Here is a 27,965-nt window from a genome sequence, read left to right as displayed (position 1 = left end):
AGTGAATTGGAGGAACACTCGTGTGAATCCAGTCTCAAATCAAGGAAAGATTTTCAAAATGATTTCTAAATGGTTTTCAAAATAAGTAAAAGAGGATGCGAAGTGTACGATCAGCCGGAGCCAGTAAGTAGACCCTAAAATACCATATGGTTATTTGAGGTTGGAATGTGAGTCGCAGGGACTTTGGAAAGGAATGGTGATTATGTTTAGCTGGGGTTTTGTAGCTGGAAGTGGAATGGATAATTGATGGATTGAATTGTCGTTTTTTAGGGAAAGGATTGCGCGCTCTCAGTTTTTTGAGCTCAAAGGAGTGAGCAGGCTTGTGACCCAGGATCAGGTTTTATTCCAGCTCGGAGTCAGTTAGTTACCGGGATTAGAAACATTATTTCAGTGCCGGTGAGCGCAGGTGAGTCGACGTAGCATAAGTAGTTGTGAGGTCCGGTTTTCCTTGGATCTCTTATATCTCGCGGTAAGGATTGATTATGCGACCTATTGCACTTTTTGGGATTGTAGACTATGTCTTGGAAGTAGTTGTAGCCTGGTTTAGGGCAGAGGTTGCTTCAGCTACTGCAGTTCAACTGTGGACGTTTGAGTTGGTAAGTGAGTCAGGTTGCAAACCCTGTAGAGAATGATTCCTAGAGTCTAAGAGCGGAAAACTTGTTGGAACACCTTTGGAAAAAAAGGGTATTATGTGGGAGGTCTGCGGATAGGGTCCCACAGAAGGATTAGTCAGCACTGTCAGGATTCAGTGGTTTTAGCAATCGTAGTGATTAACAGACGAAAGCACCAAGGGAAGTAGCTCGTCACCAAGGTATTAGTTGGAGCATCTATCTTTTGGTCTTCAGGATTTGAGTGTGGGGTTGATATTGCCATATTTATATCTATTTTTAGGCAATATTTAAGTACATTTTTATTAATAACTTGTTAATTTGTTTAGAATAATGGTACTTATGGGCTTAAATGTTATTTGCAGCAAAAAAGAAGACATTTTGAAGAAAAGGGATTAAAAGCGTTAAAGGAAGAAACTTTGGGAGTTAAAAGATTAAAGGAAAAGAAAATCTGAAAAAAAAGCGTTCTCACATCGTGAGAACTGGAAGATTCACGACGTGAGAGTTGGTTCCAGAAGATATGTACGTGGGTGAAGGAATCCTTGACGGGCCCAGTTATCTGAAACTCACGACGTGAATATCTTATTATTCACGACGTGAATTTGTAAAAATCAGCAACTATATAAACCCTTGACCATTATGAATAGAGGGGACTTTTGGCTAGAGAAAGGGGTTCCAGAAGGCGATTTTAAGCAGAAGAAAAGTCTTGGAAAGAAGCTTTCAACACCAAAAGAGTGAAGGTCCATAATTTAGTTTATTTGTTAACTAAGAACGTGTTTCATATTACTTTGATTTGTGTTAGTGTGTTAGTTGCTATTATGAGCAGCTGAATCTAGCTCCTCTTGTTTAGCTAGATGAAGCTTCCAACTTATGAATTGCTTAACTTTTATGGATTAATTTAGTTGGTGAATTGCTTGTGTTTGATTTATAGTTACTTAGCATGCTTGTGTTTGTTTCTCTAATTGCTTGATTACATGTTCTGTGTAGATTAGTGACCATTAACTGCATGAACTTGTTTACCTAATGATTTAGTGAAAATTAAATTGTTAGAGCTAGGACTGACCAATCTTAGTTAGTAATTAGAGTAAATAAACTTAGCTATGTTAGAGAACGTGGATTGTGACTATAATTGCTTTTACATAATAAATCTTACATAGCATATTCATATTCATAATTGGTGATGTGTTTAATTGTGTGTGACCATACATAGTTTGACATGAAATAGTTAATTATTGGTAAAGTTAGAATTAAATTACTAATACAATTAAAACCAAGTAGATAATCCATAATTATTAGCTAGCCATAAGGAAGAAGTGGATTCAAACTAGACAAGAGTGTGGTTTTACTTATTGATTGAGTTTGAGTTAAGTTCGTCTGATCTTGTAAAATCAGATAAAACCCTTTATGAACTTGTTAATAATTAGGTTAATTTGATAGCAAATAGATTAATTAGTAACACCGTTCCCTGTGATCGACACCCGACTTACCTAAGCTATACTGTAACCTGATGATTAGTCTCCATATTTAACATTCTTATTGTCTATCTTCATGTTGATGATCAGCTCATGACAGGAAATAAGAAATTTTAAAAAAGTGATGATGCATGTCTTTTAAATGACACATTTGGATCTCATATCATATTTTCGTGGCGTAGAGATTAAGCAAGACAAAATTATGGTGTTCATCTATCAAAAGAAATTTGCAGAGGAAATTTTGAGGAAGTTTCAAATGGAAGAGTGCAAAGCAGTGAGCACCCCAATGAATGAGAAATAAAAGTTTAGAAAATAAGATGGTGCATATAAAGTTGATGAAGTTTAGTTCTGGAGCTTAATCGGTCGTTTGATGTATCTCAAAGTGAGAATGTTAGGTTATAAATATTAAAATTAGCGGGCACTTTCGTGCACATCAAGTTTTTTGGCGCCGTTGCTGAGGAACGGCGCGTTTATTAGATCTAATCGACCCTTTTTGTGGAACAAAATCTGCAAAAAGTTAATTAGTTATTTATTTTATTTTATTAGCTTAGTTGATTAGCATATAAAAAAAATTGTTTTCTGTTTCTGTCACAGAATTCACGACGTGAGTTTTATAAACTCACGTCGTGAAAGCTGCGATTTTCAGTTTTTAGTATTTTCTTATTTTAGTTCAGTTTTACGTTTTTAGTTTAGCAAGTTGCAGGAGTTCATGACCAGAGGATCTACCACACCTTTGGTGCCACCAATTGAAGATCCAGAAGCTGCACTTCACAAGAAGACTGATAAGAAGATGCCTCTGCAAGAATTAAAGTCAGCATTTTCAAGGAAGTTGGGAAAGAAGACAGGAGAGTTAAGTACATCCTCAAGGCACAAGAGCAATTTTGAACACTTGGATCAAATACCCGTCCAAATCGAATCTGAATACGATACCGAGCTGGAATTTGAAGAACATACGAGCGAACCCGAGAACGAGCCAAGGAACGAGATGGAAGCAATTGAAGAGATGTCCATGGGAGCTTATAAGAAGCGGATTCGAGAAGATGTGGGTCCCGATTTAGTCCAACCCGCAATACCTGCCACTGCCACATTCAAGCTAAAGGGGTACATCTTGACTGCACTGAAGGATATCCCATTTTTTGGGAAAGATCATGAGGATGCTTTTAAGCATCTAGATGAAGTCAACGACATTGCGGATTACTTCAATGTCCCAAATGTCAACAGAAACACCGTCTTGCTTAGGATGCTTCCCATTACTTTCAAGGGAGCTGCTAAGGAGTGGTTAAAATCACTTCCACCGGGCACAATCACCACTTGGGCTCAAATGCGTGAGCAATTTCTAGACCAGTTTTGCCCACCATCCAAGATAGCTAAACTCAAGAAGGCAATAGCCAACTTTGAGCAACAGCCGGGGGAGTCATTATACGAAGCATGGGAGCGGTACAAGGGCTTGCTCGGAAATTGCCCTCAACATGATCTAAATGTGCAACAAGAGATGTCGATTTTCTATGATGGGGTCAACGTTATGATGAGGCAACTCCTTGACTCTCAAGGACCTTTGACAAAGAAAAATCCAAGGGAGGTCAAGGAGCTGATTGAAGAATTCACGAAGCACTCTCGCGAATACCACAACCCTAGGCAAGATGCAATCAAAGGCGGTGGAGGGGCCTAAACTGAAGAAATAGCAGTTGTGATGGCTATGCTGATTAATTTGGATCGAAGGATAACACAAATGGACCAATCAATTCATGCCATGCGAGTGGGTTGCGAGAGGTGTAGTGGTCCGCACTTGACCAAGGACTGCCATTTAGATGAGTTTGGGAATAGAAAAGCTCAAGTGTGCTACTCGAGTGGGGATAAGTTTGATGAAGACTGGAGGAAACCAAAGAAGGAGTGGCTGCCATATGAAGAGTATAAGAAGCAAAAAGAAGAGAAGTATAGGCAGACAGGCCGAGGCTTCTATCAAAAGGAACAGCCACCAGCTGAGAAGAAACCTGATCTAGAGACCACGTTGATGAGTTTATGGAAGCTTCGGAAAAGAGACACGATGCTACCGATTCTGCTATTATTGAACAACAAACTTTAATAAAGAATCAGCAAGCCTCCATCAATAATCTTAAAGTACAATTTGGTCAACTAGCCACTCTGGTTCATGAGAAGTTATCCCCGAAAAATCCCGAAACGAAGACCCAATCTCATGTAATGGCCATAGATACTGAAGAAGAGGCCATCTCTGAGCTCTTAGAAGCCTTAGAAGTTGAACAACAGTAGGCCGATCCAAAGTTGAAGAAGCCCAAGCTCGAAAATCAAGAAGCTGCTGAATTCCAGAATTCATGACGTGAACCATATAAGTTCACGATGTGGGCCTGTCATGAACAAAAAATTTCTGTAGCTGGTTCGGTTTATCATCCGCCTTTGCCTTTTCCTTCTCGAGCTACCCTTAGTTCATTGGAAAGAGAGCATCTAGAGTTTGTTAAGCACGTGAAGGGTATCCCGATTAATACTCCTTTTGTCGAGTCGTTATCAAAAATTCCCGAGCATCAAAAATTACTGCAAGATTTGATAGACACTCGTCAACAATTAAAGAAGCAATCTAAGGTGATTCTAAGTGAGCAAAGCTCAAAAGCTGTGTTGGGAGAGACACTTAAGAAGATGGGAGATCCTGGACGCCTTACTCTTCCGTGTGAGTTTGGTAACGAAATGAAGGTTAATGCTTTAGCTGATTCTGGGGCTAGCATTAATTTGATGCCTTACACATTTTATTAGAAGTTGGAAATTCAGAAGATGAAGGCTACAAGAATGACTATTCACATGGAGAACCGTTCAGTGACACAACCCCGGGGCATCGTGGAGGATATTTTGGTGAAAATGGGAAAATTGGTTTTTCCAATAGATTTTGTAGTTTTGGATATCAAGGAAGACCCCGATGTACCAATTATCCTTGGTCGTCCATTGCTTAACACTGCTGGAGCTCTGGTTGATATTCGCGAGTCTAAGCTCACCTTGAGGGTGGGTGATGAAAAAGAAGTTTTTGGGATAGAAGATGGCTTCCAAAGAAATCATGTTCAAGAACAGGTGTTCACAATCAATGAAGATAATGAACTAGAAGAACTAGAAAAGCTTATGGAAGAAGAGATCAAGACAGTTCATCAAGTCAAAAGAACAAAACCAAGAGCATCTGTTCCATTTTTGGTTGAAGTCATTGCTTACAAGAGTCCACCTTCTTGGGTAAGCGAGGATGAGGAGATGACAAGTGATGAAGAGGAGGTCACTTCAAGGGTGAAAAAGCCAGTGGTGAAAGAAGAGAAGTATGCTATGGAGTGCAGGGAAGAAACTAAAGGGACCAAACGCAAGCTGGAAGAAGAGGTCAAAACTAAAAAAGAGAATTCAAAGAAGGCGTACAAAAGGCGAGTTCAAGCTTACAAGAGGCAATTCAAGGAACAAAAGATCCTAGTGGTGGATTCTTCCGAGGATTCAACGTAGGAGGCACGGAGTCCAGCTCAAGACTCCAAGAAAAAGAAGCGCTTCTCAGGAGGCAACCCGAGTTTGGTTTGCAATTTTTTTCTTTTTGCATTTTAGTTTTAAAAACGTAGATCATGTCTTCCAACTCGATTAGAACATAATTAAACATTGAATGTAGGGACCCTAAAATGGAAGTAGTAATAATTGAAAATTTTAGTTTAAAGCCAAAATTGATTTAGTATAAATTTTTCCTTACAGACCATACTCACGACGTGAATCGTGAATAAACCGGATAAATACTCAATGATAGAGTTTAGCCCATTAGACTAAGAGGCTCAAGATCAATCCGTGAGTACATGGCCCAATTTTACCCCAGATTAAATTCACGACGTGAAGCTTTGCGAATTCACGACGTGAGTTTTCAATTACACGGGACCACAGAATAAAGCCCTAAAATAACCAGTTGACCCCATTTGTTTATACCGCACAAAGTGGAAGCAAAATTTGGTCCCCCCTTGGTCCCCATTGCTCCGATTTTAGCCGACAACTCTACAAGTTTTCTTTGTGCTTACTTACTACTTCCATTAAAGGCAATGTGTCTTAATTATTAAGCTTCATTTTTCTTTAATAGTTGAATTTAGGGCTAGGGTTTGTTCAATTCTTAAATGGTATGAAATGTGCTCTAAGATTCGTGAATTACCCTTGAAATGTAGTTGATTATTGGTTGAAAATTTTATAGGAGTAAACCCCAAGCACTATCATGGCCGATTTATACAAAAACCAGAACGAATTTTCGGACCTGACTACGAACTCACGCCGTGAATTCTTAGGAATTCACGACGTGAATTCTGGACTGTGAAGTTTCTTTGTTCTTTTTATTTCTAAATTGTTGGGTTGTTGTTTTGGCTGTGTTTGTTCCTTGTTTTTGCAGAAATGGCACCTAGAAGAGACTTACCTCTTGGAATTGCAAGTTTACACCTATTTTACGAGTTTCCAACCACTACACCCGAGAAATTTACACGCGATGGAATACCTGGTTGGGATGGCTCTATAATCAAGAGTTTCCTGTTGCTCCCACTATTCAGTGGGCTAGGTTGAGGGAAGTTGGCTTGGTTGATAGGATGTCCCAATACCTCAAAAAAATCTTTTTGGGGGACAGATTCCAATTTACATGCAAGGGGTGGTTCAACCTATTTAACATCCAGGAGCATGTATATAAGGAGCTTTGCGTGGAGTTCTTTTCCACAGTCACATTCCATGACAATGTCAGAGATCCCACTTTTCCCCGAGATTTGGTCTTTCGTTTAGGCGGGGAATATCGGGAGTGCAGTCTAGTGGAGTTTTCTCGCCGTATGGGGCTTTATGAAGCTCATGAGACCATCACTCATGAGTTTATTTTGTTTTTGAGGGACACTACGTGGGTGTATGCGGATGGGGTTTCGGGGCCTGAGTTTTGGAGTAACATTGCCACTGGAGTGTTTAATTCCGGTGTATCTCCCGAGAGTAGCATCAAAAGCCCGATACACCGCCTCATCCATCGCTTAATCACTTTCTCCATTCATCACAAGTGCCACGGTGATAAAGTTACTAAAAGTAACTTGTTCTTTTTATGGTGCATCTTACAACCGGGTGTTTGCTGCAATATTCCCTATTTTTTGGCACGGTATTTGGCGGACTATGCGACAAGTGCTCGTCCTGGAAGCCCCATTTGTAGATGGCATTTTGTTACACGATTGGCCCGCTCTTATGTTCTTCTTGTTCCTGATATCACTCATTCCCTAATGTGTATTGAGGGGAATGAGTTCAGTATGGGGTACCTGGAAACAATGAGGGTGGTGAAAAATTATGGCACACATTGGGGAATTGTTTGAGATGATGATGATGAGGAGGAGGAGCCGGTCGGACAACCTGAACCATAACCATGGCCGAGGCGCAGGAATGTGAGAGGATGGGGAGAACATGGGCAACCAATACATCCACCCACATCCATGATGGGAGCACCTTTTGGGAGTGACATGGCTGGTTATTTTGACCAGTTATCGTTGAGTGTCAATTGGATCGGCGGTACTATGGAGAATGTTGTCCGACATCTTGGGGTGGAGCAGCCACCTCATTTAGGGTATCATCACCCGATTTGCCCACGATGGACGGAGTATGGCGGATGCGGAGGTGATGGAGCTGGAACCAGTGGAGCACATGACGATGAGGAGGATGATTGATTGTTGTTTGTTTTTATTTTGTTTGGTTTGTTTTAGTTTATTTTGTTTTCTTTTGTTGGGATTGTAAGAACTATTAAGATATTATGTTACTTTTATTCTTCTTTGGTGGTTATTTCTCAGAAATTGCTAGGAGTGTCTAAAAAGGATAGCAAGATATAAGTGCGTACATCTTTAGCCGGGAGTGTTTAACGTCGAGAGTCGAGACCCATATTTTAAAATAAGTGTGGGGTGAGTCAAGAGAGTGGATAGTCAGCGAAAGAGTCAAAAACTGGTGAAATTAGAAGAGTCTTAATACATTAAGACATTGGATTGAATTGTGCACATTAGAAGAAGATTTGGCAATGTTTTTCTGTGAAAGGTCAAGCCTTGAAATATGATAATATTTAAAACAGACTCAGCGTCAGCGTATGTCTCAGCGTCAGCACCAGCGAATCAGCAGTTCAGTTTGTAATAGTTTAGTGTATTCAGTACGTTGTAACAAATCTTGTATTTATCCTGTTTCCTTAGTTATCTTGATTTATTAGCTAGCGTATCCCTGAATTGTAGGGATCGTCTAGAATAGCAGTATATATTATCTTGTATAGGTTTGTGAATGGTTACGCCTTTCACAAACCCTAATCATCGCTTTGTGCACACGATAATCTCTTTGTGAGATTATCTCTCTTAGTGAAAGTTTTTCTTCGTGAATCTCTCTTGTTCTTATTCATAGTCATTGTTTGATATTTCGATTGATCTAAAGGCCTCTTCAATTGGTATCAGAGCAGGTTTCTTTTATCAAACAAATGGCTTCATCTTCTTCTTCATCAAACTCGTCAAATCATCCTTCTGCTAAAATCCCTCCCTTCGATGAAACTAACTTTGCTATGTGGAAAATAAAGGCTCTGTATGCCTTGGAGTCTGTTGATGAAGACATGCTGGACATCGTTGAAAAAGGTCCTTATGTTCCGATGTATCAGCCTCTTAAAAACAATGTTCCTAATGGCACTATGAAGAAAACTCCAAAAGAAAACTGGACGGCAGACGACAAGAGAAAACATGGTTTGGATGTTCGTGCTCGTGCCGCTATCAGCTACTCATTGCCATACAACATCTTTGGGCTGGTTCAAAATTGCATCTCAGCAAAAGAGATGATGGATACGTTGACTGTATCTTTTAAAGGAACTGAAGAAGTCAAGGCTACTCAAATAAATGATCTTAACCGAAGGTATGAACATTTTTTTGCTAAGAAAGGTGAAACCTTGACTCAAACTTTTAACAGATTTAATACTCTTGTTAACGATCTTCGGAGACTAGATCAGTTGAAGCATAGAACCGTTCTAGTGCAAAAGTTTTTGGACTCTCTAGGTGCAGGTTGGGAGAATCATGTTGATGTGCTGAAAAACAGTGAGAAGATCAACTCTATGGACTTTCAAAGTCTCTATGGGAATCTTCGATACTATGAAGAATCCAAGCTTCAAAGAAAGGAACTGATGAAGGATTCTCAGCGTGAATCTTCTGTAGCCTTGTTCTCCAACAAAAAGCTGGTGGCTGACTCAGACACTGAAAGTGATTCAGACACCGATTCATCTAAAACTGACACTGATGATCTTGAAAAGGTTGTTGCTAGTGCATCCTTGATTGTGAAAACTTTTGAAAAATCAGGTCGAAACTTCTCAAAGTTTCAAAAGAAGATTGGTGGAAAGTTCTCAAAAGGGTCAGGAGCTGATAAAAGGCATGGTGCTGATAAGAAAGAGAAGGCTCAGTGCTTTAACTGTGGGAGCACTGATCATTTTGCAAAGGATTGTAAACAAAAGAAACAAGGATCAGATGAATACTGGAAGCAGAAGTACAACAAGCTGATTGAGAAGCTGAAAGCTGAAAATTTGGAACATAAAGTGCTTGTAGCTGAAGAAGAAAAATGGAAAACTGATGAAGAGTCATCAAATGATGAAGTCAAGTGTCTCATGGTCAAAATAGAGGACCCGGATTTTCCCGATAAAGACAAAAGTACTTTTGACACTGATATGTCTGATGCTGAAAATTCCAGGAAGCACAACATTGACTCTTCTTCAATGTATCAGGTTAAAAACTTTGTTTCCTATTCAATGAATGAAAAAATCAAAATGTTTGAGTATTTGGGTGTCATTAATTCTAAGAAGAATCAAACCATAAGAAATTTGCAAAATCAAATTGATCTTCTTGAAACTGATATATCCATAAAAAATAGCATTATTAAGTCCACTCAGGAAAATCTTAGAGTTACTAGATTGTCAAATTCATCATTGTCTGCTAAAATTGATGATGTTAAAAGTCTTTTGGTCAAAGAACAAACTGTGCTTCACACTTGGGCAAAATCTCATAAGAATGCCAATTATATTATTTCAGCTCAAATTCCACATTCTTGTGAAAAAATTCTTGGGGGTAATTTTGCAGAAGCTGAAAAAGTTTTTAAATCACAAGAAAAGGAATCTGAGGTCTATTCCATGAATGAGATGAAAAATAATTTCAAAAATAAGTTTGTAAGTAACTCTTTTATTAATCAAAGTTTAATTGATGAATATTGTACTATTAATTCTGATGGTATCACTGAGTGTAATGTTAAAATTACCGGAATTGATCCTACCTCTTATCCTGCGCATCTTGTTAGACCAACCCCTCTAACTGAGAATATTATTGCTTTTCCTATCTCTAATGGAGTGTTTCATGCTGTTCATGAACAACTCAAGCACTTCCCTGACTGCAACCCATCTGTAAATGAGTCAAAATCAGATACTGATAGTTCATCTCCTAACACTGATCAATTCATTCTGACACTGAACTCAGTAGTGACTCAGTGATGAACAAAAGGACACAAGGCTCTATTGGTGAATCTTACGTATCAAAATGTGTTAAATCAAAAAATTTGCTCACCAAGAAGAACTTTGGAACTAGAGTATGTTACAGATGTGGTGACTCCTCTCATAAGATCAGTGAATGTTCTTTTGATAAATCATCCTCAAGAGCTGAAAATATTAAAGTTAGGAATGAAAAATGGACTCTTAAGTTAAACTCTTTAAACTGTCTTCCTAAGGAGTGTTATAATTTATTATCAAATAACTTTGTGAATGACCCATCTTCGAATGGGTCAGTGTGCTCTAACTAGTTTCTCAGCACTGCAGGGTCAGGAGCATCTTTGGTACTTAGACAGTGGTTGCTCAAGGCGTATGACAAGATCAAAGTCTCTCCTGGAAGATTATGTTAAGAAAACTGGTCCTGCAGTTACTTATGGAGACAATGGAAAGGGGTTCACTAAGGGATATGGAAACATCAAATGCAATAACGTGGTTTTCCAAAACGTTTCATATGTTAAGGGTCTCAAACACAACCTTATTTCCATCAGTCAATTGTGTGATGCTGACTATGAAGTTCACTTTACAAAGACAGAAGGTAGAGTTGTAAACACTGACAAGAAGATCATACTCTCAGCAAGTAGAAAAGATGATATATATGTTCTTGACATGTTCTCAAGTGACAAGGCACTGATGCAATGTTTCTTTACAAAGTCCCAGACGAATCTTAGCTGGATTTGGCACAAAAGGTTTTTTCATCTGAACTTCAAGAATCTATCCAAGATATCCAATCAAGACCTTGTTAGAGGGCTCCCAAAATTCAGCGTTGTGAAAGACATGATGTGTTCAGCGTGTGAACAAGGAAAACAAACCAAGTCCTCCTTCAAACCCAAGTCATGTTCCAGTATATCAGTCCCTCTTCATCTACTCCACATGGACTTGTTTGGACATATTCCTGTTCGTTCTCTAGGTGGAAATAAGTATACTCTAGTAGTCGTTGATGAGTTCACTCGATTTACATGGGTAGTTTTCTTGAAGAAGAAAGGTCATGCTGCACAGGAAATCATCTCACTAATTCGTAAAAATGAGACACTGACAGGTCTTAAAGTTAAGCAACTAAGAAGTGATCATGGCACTGAGTTCCGAAACTCAACTCTTGAAGAATTTTGTTATCATAAAGGAATTGAACAAAACTTCTCAGCTCCACGTACTCCTCAGCAAAATGGTGTTGCTGAACGAAGAAATAGAACACTGATTGAGGTAGGAAGGACCTTGATGATCCATGCTGGTCTTTGTAACAACCCGTTATCCCGGGCATTATAAACCGAGTCTTGTAACCCTTTTTGAATGTAATGGGAATATCATCGATAAATAAATTGTTCAAAAGCTCTGATTTGGAGTACGCTATGTAGTAGATATCGTCTTAAAGGTTCCAAATAAATAAAGAACACTAAAATCTGAGTTATGGCGAAGAAGCTATGACCATTCTAAGATTTCTGTCAAAACCGACAACACCGATCAAACGAAAAACGCAAAGTTTCAATACGATAACATTTAGCCTTAGGTATCTAAATGAAAGTCATAGATAACATTAAACCGTGAGCGTACACAAAAAGAACGTCCAAATCTGACTTCGCATGAGGAAGTTATGATTTTTCAAAGAAATTCCTTAAAAACGATTAGTTATAAAATAAATAATAAAAATAATTTTGGAATTTGCCAACGGAGTCTAAACGAAAGTTGTAGATCGTAGTCTCACCTACGCGTGGATATAAAGACCATCGAAAACGGAGTTCGTATGAAGAAGATATGGATTTTTGAAGTTTATTAAATAAATTAATTAATTATTTAATTCAAAATTCGGATATTATCCGAAGAGGAGTCAGCGTCCTTCTCCGAAGTACGCGCTGCGTACTCCTGTACGCCCCGCGTAACCGAGAGGATTGGCCTCGGATCGTCCACGTCGCCATATCCGAGGAAGCCGACCCGTCCGACCCGTCCGACCCGACGTCCCATCCGACCCACCTCCCCAGCAACCCGTCCCATCCGACCCGATAACCCAAGAACCCGTCCCATCCGAACCGAAGCAGTCGAGGCTTCGGTCATGCATGACGTACGCGTACGCAGCGCGTACGAGCGTACGCCCCGCGTACCGAGGCAGACTTGCCTTCCTATAAATAGAATGCGAGGGTTTCCAAAGAAAGGGTTCATTTCTCTTCTCTCTCTCTCAGCATTTCCTCGTTTTCCGTGTCCGTTCAAACCCGAAGCTCTGGTCTTTTTGGCTCAAGTCCCGAAGGCCGATTCTACCCCCGAGATTCCCGAGAATCCCAAGAAAAATCAGTTTCCCGAGACGAAACTCTGCTCGGTTTTCCACCTCACAATCTTCAATCTATCAAGTGAGTTCATATCCCCTCCGAACACTCTTTAAATACATTTTAAATGTTTTATACTCTTTTTGGGGAGGAATACAAGTATACACATGACTAAAATCGTGTGAAACATTAACCTTTTCATATACTTTTCATACTGTTGTTATAACTATCTTGTGAAGTTATTATGATACAACACCCCTCACAACACAGCTTTACCCTCTTTGGGATATAATATGTTTATAAATAGAAATATGTTTTATTTATACGTTTACATACAAACACATCATATCAAGTGTAACATTCTTTACTAAATCATTTCATGCATTCAAAGAACTTATGATTATGCTTTGTCAAACATTGTGAAAGAGGTTAAACTTTGCATACAAACTACTACCTTATTACGGACTTAGTTGAGAATCCATGAGTCGTGTATATCTTCAAACGTTACTTTCTTTATTAGAAAATAATGCAACAAGTCCTGTCTATAACCAGAGTCTCCCGTTCGGAGAACGTGTCAAATGTGTATAGATCTATACGGGAAGTCATGATCCCGCGCCCTGACTGTTAGCTACAGTCCGTCTTTTGGGGTGACAGTTGTCATAACGCTACGACGCCTGAAGAACGTCGCTACAGGCATATTATGTTTAGTATGGTTATAAAACTCATCGGATATACAATCATTATGGTATTATGCTTTTATGAACGAGTAGTCATTAAAACTATTCTTCATCTAATAAGTGCGATCTTCGTATAGCTTTACTATGTAAAACTATGCCACACCTTTCGAGCACGTCGATTGCTTGCGAGTTTCGGTCTTAGAGACTGCCAGCTATGTCAGGGAAATAAGGGTTTTTCCTGTATACAAACCAAACAACTAATAGGAAAATAAGGGATTTTCTTGGTACAATTAGTTGCAATTTACCTCACGAACATTCATATGCATTGCATACTTTAATAAGAAAATAAGGGTTTTTCGGGAAAACATGCAAACACTTTCGAATGGCATACATCTTCTCAAAACACTACTTATGAACTCACCAACTTAAATGTTGACACTTTTTCTTTGAAATAACTTGTATTCACAGGAAACCGCTAGCCAGGTAGCAACTACTTCTGAAGACTAACGCATTGGCGTTAGTAACATATTTTGGATCACCATTTTATATTTGATTTCTTTTGCAAACATGTAACACCTACAATAATGTAAACTTTTCAAACATATTTATATTATGGTGGTGTGTACTTTCCTTTCTATGAACTGTTATGATACTGAATATGATGTCCTCCGCCCCCGAACGATTCCGCCGTTCCGGTTTGGGGGTGTGACAGATTGGTATCAGAGCTTCGTTTATAGTGAATTAAGTATATCAAAACCATTTTTTTTATACAACTATAAACTCAACTGGGCAAAAACACTCTGAGAAGAGTCATGCTTTTGAAATTAAATCTATTTAGTTTTTGTAAGTAAGCATGCATTCATTTAGTAATAAATAACAGTTCCACATCGTACCATATTAGAAGTATTATTAATGAGTTGTGCAGTACAGGTACGCCTTGGGACATGTAATCGGAACTGGGAAGGATATAGCTTGATCAACTATATTTGTCCGAGAGCCGACTAACGTGTGCCGAGGGGTGTCTGCAGTGGACAACAAATTTTAAAAACTTACCAAACCGTTATTAGAATCAAACACAATAATTTAAATGCTATAGGAGTAGTTGCTATTTAAACTAACTTACATGTTTTGCATGTTCCGACTTTATTCAATTCTTATGACCCTATTTCTCGTACAGTCAAATGGCTGGATTTCACCACCCCAATGACCCCTACTTTCCCAACCAAGGCAACGGAGGATGGATCGAAGATGATCCGGAAGAGGATGAGGAACCCATAGAATTGGGTGATGACTCCGGTACTGACTCAGAACCTGAAGTGATCGATCCACCGCCCATTCAACCTCCTGTCCATGTGAGGAACTTCCAAGGACCCACTCCCGTCTGGGGAAGTCACCTACATCATTGGAGCCAACAACAAGGCATACGCCCTCCCTACGGCATGTGTCGGGACTTCTACGATGTCCGCGGTGGCAGTTCGGCTGATCGAGCACTCCCGGTAATGGTTGGTAAGTTAGCCAATCAGTCCTATCAGTCCGGAGTACAAGCAAGCCGACTCCGGGATATCAACGTGGAAGTGCAGGTTCACACTTCCGATATCCGTAGACTGGACAAGATACAAGATAATGTCCAACTCCAGTCTGAGGCATTTCAGGCACAGATAATTGCAGCCCTAGCCGAGTTAAGGGAGCAACAAGCCGCTTTTGATCGACGCCTAATGGAATCGAAGCAATCAGATGCGGAGTCAAGCTCCAAGCGCAACCTACGTCGCAAGTAGTGCCTGCCAGGATTTCAAATTTTGTTATAAATTAGGACTTCGGATAAGAATTTCCTTTTCGTTAAAACTTTCTGTAATCGGAGACCTTTAGAAAGGTCAAAAAGTTTTGTCTAAACTCGGATGTAACACGACTATATGTTTTATATATATGGGGCATACCCCCCTTCTCTGATTTAAATATGTGTATTCCGTTCAACTCATAAGTGCATCCATTCAAACGTTATTAATAAATCAAGCTCAAAACCCGTTGTTGATCAAACCAAATTCTTAATCTATTTAAGGCAGTTAACTCAATATCATTCAACTTTGAACTGCCAAAACTTATAATTTTCTTCCATATTTTTCTTTTGGCAGCAAGATGCCTCCTCGTCCAAACTTAAGGCCCAGGCCGGGCACGGCACCACCACCACCTCCACCACCAGCTTATGATCCGGCCATGGTTCAGGCTGCTATCACAGCAGCGGTAACCGCATCCCTCTCGCAAATAAACTCTCAAGGGAATGGAGGGGCGGGAAGCAGCACGAATCATCCAAATCATGGCACTGGTCATGGCCAAGGAAGAGAATGTACCTACAAGGAGTTCTCTAACGCTAAACCAAAAACTTTTAATGGAACAGGAGGAGTCATTGCACTAATGCAATGGTTCGAAAAGACCGAAACGGTCTTCGAGATCTGCTCGTGCCAAGAAACAAGCAAGGTTAAGTTCGCTGCTTGCACCTTCATAGATCGAGCCCTCACTTGGTGGAAAAGCCATGTGAACTCAGTGACGCTCACTGTCGCTAACGCCATGAGTTGGGAAGAACTGAAGGTACTACTACTGGAAGAATACTGCCCAAGGGGTGAAGTGCAAAAGCTTGAGCAGGAACTCTGGAATTTGAAAATGGTCGGGTCTGACCTAGTCGCTTACACAGCTAGGTTCAACGATCTCGCTGCTTTGTGCCCTACCATGGTCAACCCAGAATCAAAGAAGGTCGAAAGGTACATTTGGGGGTTGTCACCCCAGATTCAAGGGCATGTCCTAGCCTCTAACCCTATCACCTACAACAGCGCTAAACGCCTGGCGCAACGACTCATCGATCACGGAGCGAAACAGGGTACCATCACAACAGCCGCAAATCCACCTAGGGAGGCTCAGGGACAGAGTAGGCCTTGGAACAAGAGGAGGGGACAAATCCTCCAGGAGAACCCCAAGAAACAACAAGTGATAGCGACCCACGCTATTACTGTACCTACCAACTCTGCCCCCACAAGTTCATACAATGGAAAGCTACCGAAATGTAACCAGTGCAACTTCCACCATCACGGTCTCTGTCATGGCCTTCAATGCACCAGGTGCAATAAGAAGGGTCATACAGCCCGCTATTGCAAAGAGCCAACCCAACAATCCGCCCCCACTGCTAATGCCGGAGTAAGCCGCGCTTGCTTTGAGTGCGGGAGCACAGGGCACTACCGCAAGGACTACCCGAAGGCAAACAACAGGAATATCGGCGGGAGAGGCCGAGTTTTCGCAATGGGACAAGATGAAGCCATTGCGGACCCTACTGTTGTTACGGGTACGTTTCTTCTCGATAACTCGTATGCATGCATTTTGTTTGATAGTGGAGCGGAAAGGAGTTTTGTGAGTCACGACTTTAAAAGCATGCTAAAACCATTACCACAATCATTAAGTGAACCGTTCATAGTAGAAATGGCCAACGGGAAAACTGAAAGCACTAAAGAGATATACTTAAACTGCATCCTAACTCTAAACGATAATCCCTTTCAAATCAGTCTCATGCCAGTCTCGATTAAGAGTTTCGATGTCATTATTGGCATGGATTGGCTGAGTTCACATCGTGCGGACATTCTATGTTACGATAAGGCCGTTCGCCTTAATCTGCCAACCGGCGAAACCTTCCTCGTCTTGGGCGACAAACCTAGTACCACTCTTAGAATCATCTCAAGTATCCAAGCTCAGAAGCACTTACGAAAGGAGTGTCACGCATTTCTTGCACACGTTGTAGACGTGAAACGCGAAGTCCGGGACATCAAGGATGTGCCCGACGTATGCGATTTTCCCGATGTATTTCCCGAGGACCTTCCAGGGATACCACCCGTAAGACAAGTCGAATTCAGAATCGATCTGATTCCCGGAGCTACCCCAGTAGCCAAAGCACCCTATCGTTTAGCCCCGGCAGAGATGCAGGAGCTATCCAGTCAACTGAATGAACTACTGGGAAAAGGATTCATCAGACCGAGCTTCTCACCTTGGGGAGCACCCGTGTTGTTTGTGAAAAAGAAAGATGGATCGTTCAGAATGTGCATCGACTACAGAGAACTCAACAAACTGACGGTCAAGAATCGTTATCCTCTACCGCGCATAGATGATCTATTCGACCAACTGCAAGGGGCGAACTATTTTTCTAAGATTGATCTGAGATCCGGGTATCACCAGTTACGAGTGCTAGAGGAGGATGTGCCGAAGACCGCCTTCCGAACTCGTTACGGACATTACGAGTTCGTAGTGATGCCATTCGGATTGACCAATGCGCCCGCAGTCTTCATGGATCTGATGAATAGAGTATGCCGACCTTACTTGGATCAGTTCGTCATCGTTTTCATTGACGACATCCTGATCTACTCCCGAAGTAAGAAAGAGCATGGCGATCATCTGCGACAGGTTCTAGAGATATTACGAAAAGAGAAACTTTATGCGAAGTTCTCGAAATGTGAATTTTGGATCCGAAGAGTCGAATTCTTAGGACACGTGGTAAGCGAAGAGGGAATCCACGTGGACCCATCCAAAATTAAGGCCATTGAGAACTGGTCAGCACCGAAGACTCCTACAGAAATTCGCCAATTTCTAGGTCTCGCTGGCTACTACCGCAGGTTCATTCAGAACTTCTCACGAATAGCAAAGCCTCTTACAACCCTAACCCAGAAAGGTGTGGCCTTTGACTGGGAAGAGAAACAAGAAAGAGCGTTCCAGACGCTCAAACGAGCCTTGTGCACCGCACCAATACTATCCCTTCCTGAAGGAATAGAAGACTTCGTAGTTTATTGTGATGCATCAAACCAAGGACTCGGATGTGTTCTGATGCAGCGAGGTAAGGTCATCGCCTACGCCTCGAGACAGTTGAAAACACATGAGGTTAACTACACGACCCACGATCTTGAGCTAGGAGCAGTAGTGTTTGCCCTGAAGATCTGGAGACATTACTTGTATGGAACGAAGAGCACTATCTTTACCGACCACAAGAGCTTACAACACATTTTCGATCAGAAGGAGCTCAACATGAGACAACGGCGATGGGTCGAGCTACTCAGTGATTACGAATGCGATATTCGCTATCATCCGGGAAAGGCAAACGTCGTAGCCGATGCCCTTAGTCGAAAGGAGTACTCAGGCCGGAGAGTGAAGTCATTAGCTATGTCGATCCATTCGCACCTATCAACGCAAGTCAAGGAAGCTCAATTAGAGGCCTTGAAACCCGAAAACGTGGCAGGTGAGGCCCTTAGAGGAATGGACAAGAACTTAGAAATCAAGAGTGACGGAGCACGCTACCTCATGAACCGGATCTGGACACCAAAGTTTGGGGGATTCAGAGAGGTAGTTATGAGCGAGGCACACAGGACCCCATACTCCGTACACCCGGGGTCAGACAAGATGTATCTAGATCTCAAGCAACTCTACTGGTGGCCAAACATGAAAGCGGAGATCGCTACGTACGTGGGCAAGTGTTTAACTTGCGCCAAAATAAAAATAGAACACCAAAAACCCTCAGGCCTACTCCAACAACCTGATATACCTGAGTGGAAATGGGAGCAGATTTCCATGGACTTCATAACCAAACTGCCCAAAACTCAGAGTGGCCAAGATACTATTTGGGTAATCGTCGACAGATTAACCAAATCAGCCCATTTCTTACCTATCAAGGAAACCGATAGGATGGAAAAACTATCAAGAACCTACATCCGGGAGATCGTACGACTTCATGGAGTACCAATGTCCATCATCTCAGATAGAGACAGCAGGTTCACTTCCAGATTTTGGCAATCACTGCAAAAATCCATGGGAACAAGGTTGGACATGAGTACAGCATACCACCCTCAAACTGACGGACAGAGTGAGAGGACGATCCAAACCTTGGAAGACATGTTGCGAGCATGTGTAATCGACTTTGGCAAGGCATGGGATATTCACTTGCCTTTGGTCGAGTTCTCTTATAACAATAGTTATCATACTAGTATCAAGACCGCTCCGTTCGAAGCCCTTTACGGCCGTAAGTGCAGATCACCCCTGTGTTGGACGGAAGTGGGCGACACCCAATTGGCAAAAGGTCTAGTCACTAAGAGCACCCTTACTGGCCCAGAGATCATCAGAGAGACTACCGAAAAGATCGTGCAAATACGAGAACGACTGAAGTCCTCAAGGGATAGACAAAAGAGCTACGCCGACAGGAGACGTAAACCCTTGGAATTCCAGATTGGCGACCGTGTGCTACTGAAGGTCTCACCCTGGAAAGGCATGATACGCTTTGGGAAGCGTGGAAAGCTAAACCCCAGGTACATTGGACCCTTCGAAATCATTTCGAGAGTTGGTCCAGTGGCCTACAAACTCCAACTTCCAATCGAGCTTAACAAAGTGCATCCAGTATTCCACGTGTCGAACCTGAAAAAGTGTTTGTCCGACGAAACACTTGTAATTCCACTCGATGAAATCGCGTTAAACGAAAATCTCAACTTTGTGGAAGAACCCGTCGAGATCATGGATAGGGAAGTTAAAAGGACCAAACAGAGTCGCATTCCAATAGTAAAAGTTCGATGGAATGCTAAGAGAGGACCCGAATTCACATGGGAACGGGAAGACCAAATGCTACAGAAGTATCCGCATCTCTTCCTCAGCCCCTAAAACTCTTACCTTGTATTAAATTTCGGGACGAAATTCCGTTTAACGGGGGGATGATGTAACAACCCGTTATCCCGGGCATTATAAACCGAGTCTTGTAACCCTTTTTGAATGTAATGGGAATATCATCGATAAATAAATTGTTCAAAAGCTCTGATTTGGAGTACGCTATGTAGTAGATATCGTCTTAAAGGTTCCAAATAAATAAAGAACACTAAAATCTGAGTTATGGCGAAGAAGCTATGACCATTCTAAGATTTCTGTCAAAACCGACAACACCGATCAAACGAAAAACGCAAAGTTTCAATACGATAACATTTAGCCTTAGGTATCTAAATGAAAGTCATAGATAACATTAAACCGTGAGCGTACACAAAAAGAACGTCCAAATCTGACTTCGCATGAGGAAGTTATGATTTTTCAAAGAAATTCCTTAAAAACGATTAGTTATAAAATAAATAATAAAAATAATTTTGGAATTTGCCAACGGAGTCTAAACGAAAGTTGTAGATCGTAGTCTCACCTACGCGTGGATATAAAGACCATCGAAAACGGAGTTCGTATGAAGAAGATATGGATTTTTGAAGTTTATTAAATAAATTAATTAATTATTTAATTCAAAATTCGGATATTATCCGAAGAGGAGTCAGCGTCCTTCTCCGAAGTACGCGCTGCGTACTCCTGTACGCCCCGCGTAACCGAGAGGATTGGCCTCGGATCGTCCACGTCGCCATATCCGAGGAAGCCGACCCGTCCGACCCGTCCGACCCGTCCGACCCGACGTCCCATCCGACCCACCTCCCCAGCAACCCGTCCCATCCGACCCGATAACCCAAGAACCCGTCCCATCCGAACCGAAGCAGTCGAGGCTTCGGTCATGCATGACGTACGCGTACGCAGCGCGTACGAGCGTACGCCCCGCGTACCGAGGCAGACTTGCCTTCCTATAAATAGAATGCGAGGGTTTCCAAAGAAAGGGTTCATTTCTCTTCTCTCTCTCTCAGCATTTCCTCGTTTTCCGTGTCCGTTCAAACCCGAAGCTCTGGTCTTTTTGGCTCAAGTCCCGAAGGCCGATTCTACCCCCGAGATTCCCGAGAATCCCAAGAAAAATCAGTTTCCCGAGACGAAACTCTGCTCGGTTTTCCACCTCACAATCTTCAATCTATCAAGTGAGTTCATATCCCCTCCGAACACTCTTTAAATACATTTTAAATGTTTTATACTCTTTTTGGGGAGGAATACAAGTATACACATGACTAAAATCGTGTGAAACATTAACCTTTTCATATACTTTTCATACTGTTGTTATAACTATCTTGTGAAGTTATTATGATACAACACCCCTCACAACACAGCTTTACCCTCTTTGGGATATAATATGTTTATAAATAGAAATATGTTTTATTTATACGTTTACATACAAACACATCATATCAAGTGTAACATTCTTTACTAAATCATTTCATGCATTCAAAGAACTTATGATTATGCTTTGTCAAACATTGTGAAAGAGGTTAAACTTTGCATACAAACTACTACCTTATTACGGACTTAGTTGAGAATCCATGAGTCGTGTATATCTTCAAACGTTACTTTCTTTATTAGAAAATAATGCAACAAGTCCTGTCTATAACCAGAGTCTCCCGTTCGGAGAACGTGTCAAATGTGTATAGATCTATACGGGAAGTCATGATCCCGCGCCCTGACTGTTAGCTACAGTCCGTCTTTTGGGGTGACAGTTGTCATAACGCTACGACGCCTGAAGAACGTCGCTACAGGCATATTATGTTTAGTATGGTTATAAAACTCATCGGATATACAATCATTATGGTATTATGCTTTTATGAACGAGTAGTCATTAAAACTATTCTTCATCTAATAAGTGCGATCTTCGTATAGCTTTACTATGTAAAACTATGCCACACCTTTCGAGCACGTCGATTGCTTGCGAGTTTCGGTCTTAGAGACTGCCAGCTATGTCAGGGAAATAAGGGTTTTTCCTGTATACAAACCAAACAACTAATAGGAAAATAAGGGATTTTCTTGGTACAATTAGTTGCAATTTACCTCACGAACATTCATATGCATTGCATACTTTAATAAGAAAATAAGGGTTTTTCGGGAAAACATGCAAACACTTTCGAATGGCATACATCTTCTCAAAACACTACTTATGAACTCACCAACTTAAATGTTGACACTTTTTCTTTGAAATAACTTGTATTCACAGGAAACCGCTAGCCAGGTAGCAACTACTTCTGAAGACTAACGCATTGGCGTTAGTAACATATTTTGGATCACCATTTTATATTTGATTTCTTTTGCAAACATGTAACACCTACAATCATGTAAACTTTTCAAACATATTTATATTATGGTGGTGTGTACTTTCCTTTCTATGAACTGTTATGATACTGAATATGATGTCCTCCGCCCCCGAACGATTCCGCCGTTCCGGTTTGGGGGTGTGACAGTCTTCCTATGACGTTTTGGGCTGAAGCTGTCAATACAGCATGTTTTACTCAGAATCGATCTCTAATTCACAGGATTCACAAGAAGACTCCCTATGAAATGCTGAAAGATCGAAAACCAGACGTATCTTTTTTTCATGTGTTCGGATGTGTTTGCTATATTCTAAATCAGCGTGACCCAAGATCCAAGTTTGAACCTAAGGCTGATAAAGGTATTTTTGTTGGGTACTCATCTATTTCAAAGGCTTTTCGTGTTTTTCATGTAAACAGGCAATGTGTTGAAGAATCCATTCATGTGAAGTTTGATGAGGAATCATACACTGATGAAAAAGTCACTCATTCTCCTTCTATCTTTCAAGAGCTTCTCTCTTGTCCATTCGATGAATCACCTTGTGCTGAGGAGAAGTCCGATTCTTCTGACCCTATCATTCCAGTTCCTTGTCCCTTGAATCAAGATACTGCAGCCACATCAGCAGATAACTCATTAGATGCTGATGAAACCCTTGAAGCTGAAAACTCTCCTGAAACTGATAATGTGTTAGTGTCTATCTCTCCGGAATCAGCATCAGTCATTGAACATCGAGATCATCCTGTTGATCGAATTATAGGGAATATTCATGATGGTGTCCGAACTAGATCTAATGTACTTAATAACTTTTTCATGTATGTTAACTTTGTTTCAATGATCTTACCTGATAAGGTACACACAACTCTTCAAGATGCTGATTGGATCAAAGCCATGCAGGAAGAACTGAATGAGTTTGAAAGGCACAAAGTTTGGACTCTTGTCCCAAGACCATCCGGAAAGACTATCACTGGAACTCGCTGGGTCTATTGTAACAAGGTTGATAAAGATGGAATCATCACTCGCAACAAGGCAAGGCTTGTAGCCCAAGGGTTTACTCAAATTGAATCCATCGACTACGGGGAAACTTTTGCCCCAGTTGCTCGCATTGAAGCTATTAGGCTGTTTCTCGCATACGCATCCTACATGAACTTCATTGTCTATCAGATGGATGTGAAAACAACATTCCTTCATGGTGTGTTAGAGGAAGAAGTGTTCCTAAATCAGCCCCCAGGCTTTGTGGACAAAGATCATCCTGATTACGTGTACCGGTTAGATAAAGCTGTTTATGGACTGAAGCAAGCTCCCAGGGCTTGGTATGAGACGCTGACATCGTATCTGCTTGAAAATGGATACAGACGAGGAGCAATCGATAACACTCTTTTCATCAAAAACAAAGGCTCAGATATGGTTCTTGTTCAAATTTATGTCGATGACATTATTTTTGGCTCTCCAAATGAGACACTTAGCAAGGAATTTGCAGAGATCATGTCTCAAAGGTTAGAAATGAGCATGATGGGAAAGATGACCTTTTTCTTAGGTCTTGAGGTTCAGCAACAAAAGACAACTGATGTACATTGTGCTGATGATGACATACTGATGATATTTGCTACTGCGCACCTTGGTTTGATTTTTTTTATCTCTATCTCTTCCTCAAATCTTCTAAATAAAAGTTGCATGATTCACTGTATTAAACCATACGCTGATAACAACTTGAATCTCTTTGCCGATGGTTAGATCAAAACACCAAGATCTATCACACGCAACTACCCCTTCTTACCAATCTTACACTGACTCTGTGATTCAGTATGACAAAACACACACTGACGAGAATCTAAAAATCTTTGCCGATGGTTAGACCAAAACACCAAGGTTTATCACACGCAACAATCCATTCTTTACCCTCCTCTTATTCAGTGTCTAATGATTCAGTAAGTTAAACCACTCACTGATGAAGTCACAAAACTCTGTGCCGATGGTTAGATAATGTAACTAGTATCTATCACACGCACCACTCTCCTTGCTAGCCCGGAATAAGCAAGTTGTACCTTGAATTGAAGAAGAAATATCTTCAGCATGTAACTTTTGTGACACTGAGCTCAGCGCTTCCGCAAACACTGATTGTCGTTTCACCTTCAGTCAACGGCTCTTTTATCCAACGACTATATTCTACTCTGACAGGTTGTTACAATGCGCCGTTATCCTTAATGACGCTAATCAAGCAGGTCAGAAGATAATCATCACCTTTTAATGAAGATAATCATTACCTTTTAAAAACCCCCTTTTTCATTCCATATTTAAATCTCTTTCTCCTTTGGTTTAATTTTTCCTTCCAAAACCTTGAACTTCTCTCAAAAACCCTAGAATTCTCAAATACTCTCCAATGGCGGCATCTCTGTTCACATACTCCTCAACCTCTCGAAGAGTCATTCCTGCCCCAAACTCTCCCCCACTTCCAATTCACATCAAGGCAACCAATGTCGTCTTCAACCCTGACATTCCAGAGGTTCATCGAGGTCTTGGACTCGATGATTTCGTCAATTTCTTGGCCTCTTGCCGCCTTCGATACGCAATCAGTGATGTACCGTCCGAGTTCTTCCCAGAACAAGTGTGTGAGTTCTACTATACTGCAACAGTTAATGAAGAAAACAATGCCATCACCGGAACCATCGGTCATGGCAGACACTCTGTCTTCATCACTCTAGAATTACTCAGTGCTGCGTTAAGGTTACCGATTTTCGAACCCTTTTCTGAACCTCCTACCATTGAAAGATGTAAACGCATGTTCGATCAACTGGGCTATGATCATTCAAAAGCTGGAACTCGCTCAGCTCTTATTTTGCGTCAATGCATGACCCCAGGCTAGAAGTTTTTCACTGGTGCCTTATGCAAGTGTGTGGGTCACAATTCTCACAGTGGTGATCAACTGAGCAATTATGAGCAACAAGTTGTCTGCTCTCTTCTTCTCAACAAAAGGCTGGATTATGGGGCACTATTCTTTGATCAGCTTGTTCAGCTTCTACGTGCAAATGTACGTGCTGATCATGTTCCCTTTCCACGCTGGATTGCCCTGGTATTCGACAAGTTTTTCGCTGCTGACTACTTTTCTCACTCTGGGAATCCAATCCAATGTCCTCGAATGTCAGTTCATATGTATCAAGATGATCCTTTAGATACCGACATTGGAATCTCCGATCGGATGAGAGAATGGATTGCCAATCCATACACTGTGCCTTCTCTCACCGCTGACACTGATGAAGGAGGTGTTGATGGTACTCATACGGATCATGCTGATCAAGAGGTGGAGCATCATGATGGGGATCATTTCTCCCCTCAACTGTCTCATCACATCATCTCGGACTCTGGCAAAGCCTCCTCAGCACCACAGGGGGAGCATCCATCTCAGGGGGAGCATCCCTCACAGAGGGGGCATCAGTCTCAGGGGGAGCATCAATCACCGGCCACTCACCATTTCTCTCCAAGGATGCCTCCTAGCTCTCCAGTTGCACCAAGTACCTCAATGGTTCAAATTCCCGCTTCAGCATTTTCTGAATTGATGTCACTGACTCGGGACATGAGTCAGCGTCTGCTTCGAATTGAGGCTGATGTTCAACAAATCAAGGAGGTTCTCTTACTTACTCCTCCCTCTAGTCCCAACTCTGATGATGTTCAAAAAGGGGGAGATACTGATGATGATGCTGACGCTGATGATCATGCTGATGGTGAACCAAACGCTCATGCTGATGGTGAACCAAACGCTCATGCTGATGGTGAACCAAATGAGAAAGACACTGAACCTGCTGCTGACAACACTATCATTCAGCATGAATCTCCCAACCCCGTTCCCGTTCGTGAATCTGATTCTGCAGGGCATAATAGTCCAGTAGCTACTGAAAAGTTGTTTGAAGATAGTGAGCATGATGAAGAGCATGATGAACCTGATGACGAATGTCAAATTCTTGACATGAACTTCATTGATCCTCTCATTCCAGTTCAGCAAGAAAGCTCAGATGACCTTGAAGAATCTCATCCGATACTAGCTGATGATATTGCTGATCCCATCATTCCGGTCCAAGGAGAGGATTCGTACGTTGCCAGTGAAGAATCTCATCCGTTGTCTCGAAAGCGGAAGGTAGCAGATACTGACTTGGACCATTCTTAAACTGATACTTCTTCAACTGTGAAGAAACCCAAGTCCATTGTCAGTATTTCAAACCTTGCCACTAAATGGAACATGTCCCCTGACCAAGTCAAACAAATTCTTGATGAAGCCAATCGAGCTCAGCTTCTAAAGAACATTGCTCAAGCTGATAAATCCCCTATTCAGCACAAACTTCAGGCCAATGGATCGTTTGAAGCTCAGATGCAGAAGTTCCTGGAATTTCAGTCCAAGGCTCAGTCTTCTCAACCTCCTACTGGCCCTAGTAAGCCTAAGGCTGACAGTGTTCTTGACCAGATTGATCAAAAGAGATTTGAAGATGTTTTCAATCGGTGAATGTGTGGTGACAAGATCATCAAGGTCAAAGCTTCCAAACCTCGAAACGAGAAAATCCTTACGTTGCTGATTACTCGTCAAGGTCCTCAACATTCATATTCTGAAGTTGTCAAGGCTCACTCTTCCGAACTGATTTGTGCTCTTCATCTACTGATCAAGAAGGTTCAGCGTTTAGATCTTGTTCCTAAAGAACGACCTCAGCATCAAGGCCAAAGGTCGTCAGTTCCTAGATCTAGAAGGACCAAGTTTCATGTTGATGGTGAAGAAGTACTGGTTTTAGACTTCGGTGCTGATGTGATTAATAATTCTCTTCCTCTCGGTGTTGATCCGGTTCAGCATCAATTCATCTCAGCTCCTGAACACAGAATGTTCTACCTCGATAAAAACAGGAGGATGTGCTTTCAGCGCACTTTTGAGATCCCAAAAGCTCCCACCACTCACCTTGTTGGCTTAAGGCAAATGTGCATGAGTCATCAAGATCTATCAGGAGAATTTCACATTCTTATCGCAATGGAGCTGCTGAACAGAAGACAGGAGTTGCTGGACAGTCCTTACTGGCCAGTTAAAATTGAAGCTGAAGCTGAGTATGAAGAATTCCTTTCCAGAGGTGTCTTAATTTAGTTTGTTTTGAACATCATCATATTGGGGGAGATTGAAAGGTCAAGCCTTGAAATATGATAATGTTTAAAACAGACTCAGCATCAGCGTATGTCTCAGCGTCAGCACCAGCAAATCAGCAGTTCAGTTTGTAATAGTTTAGTGTATTCAGTACGTTGTAACAAATCTTGTATTTATCCTGTTTCCTTAGTTATCTTGATTTATTAGCTAGCGTATCCCTGAATTGTAGGGATCGTCTAGAATAGCAGTATATATTATCTTGTATAGGTTTGTGAATGGTTACGCCTTTCACAAACCCTAATCGTCGCTTTGTGCACAC

General features: G+C 41.3%; 1 non-coding gene across 1 annotated transcript; it reads right to left on the bottom strand.

Moving 5' to 3' along the window:
- Window positions 1–3,449: 3,449 nt before the first annotated feature.
- Window positions 3,450–3,556, bottom strand: LOC111909878 (small nucleolar RNA R71). Its single transcript, XR_002856370.2, has one exon. It is a non-coding gene; the product is annotated as a small nucleolar RNA R71 (small nucleolar RNA).
- Between the last annotated feature and the right edge of the window lie 24,409 nt (window positions 3,557–27,965).

Source organism: Lactuca sativa, chromosome 4 (assembly GCF_002870075.4).
Source record: "Lactuca sativa cultivar Salinas chromosome 4, Lsat_Salinas_v11, whole genome shotgun sequence".
Lineage (NCBI taxonomy): Eukaryota > Viridiplantae > Streptophyta > Magnoliopsida > Asterales > Asteraceae > Lactuca > Lactuca sativa.
This window is presented reverse-complemented; position numbering and strand designations above follow the sequence as displayed.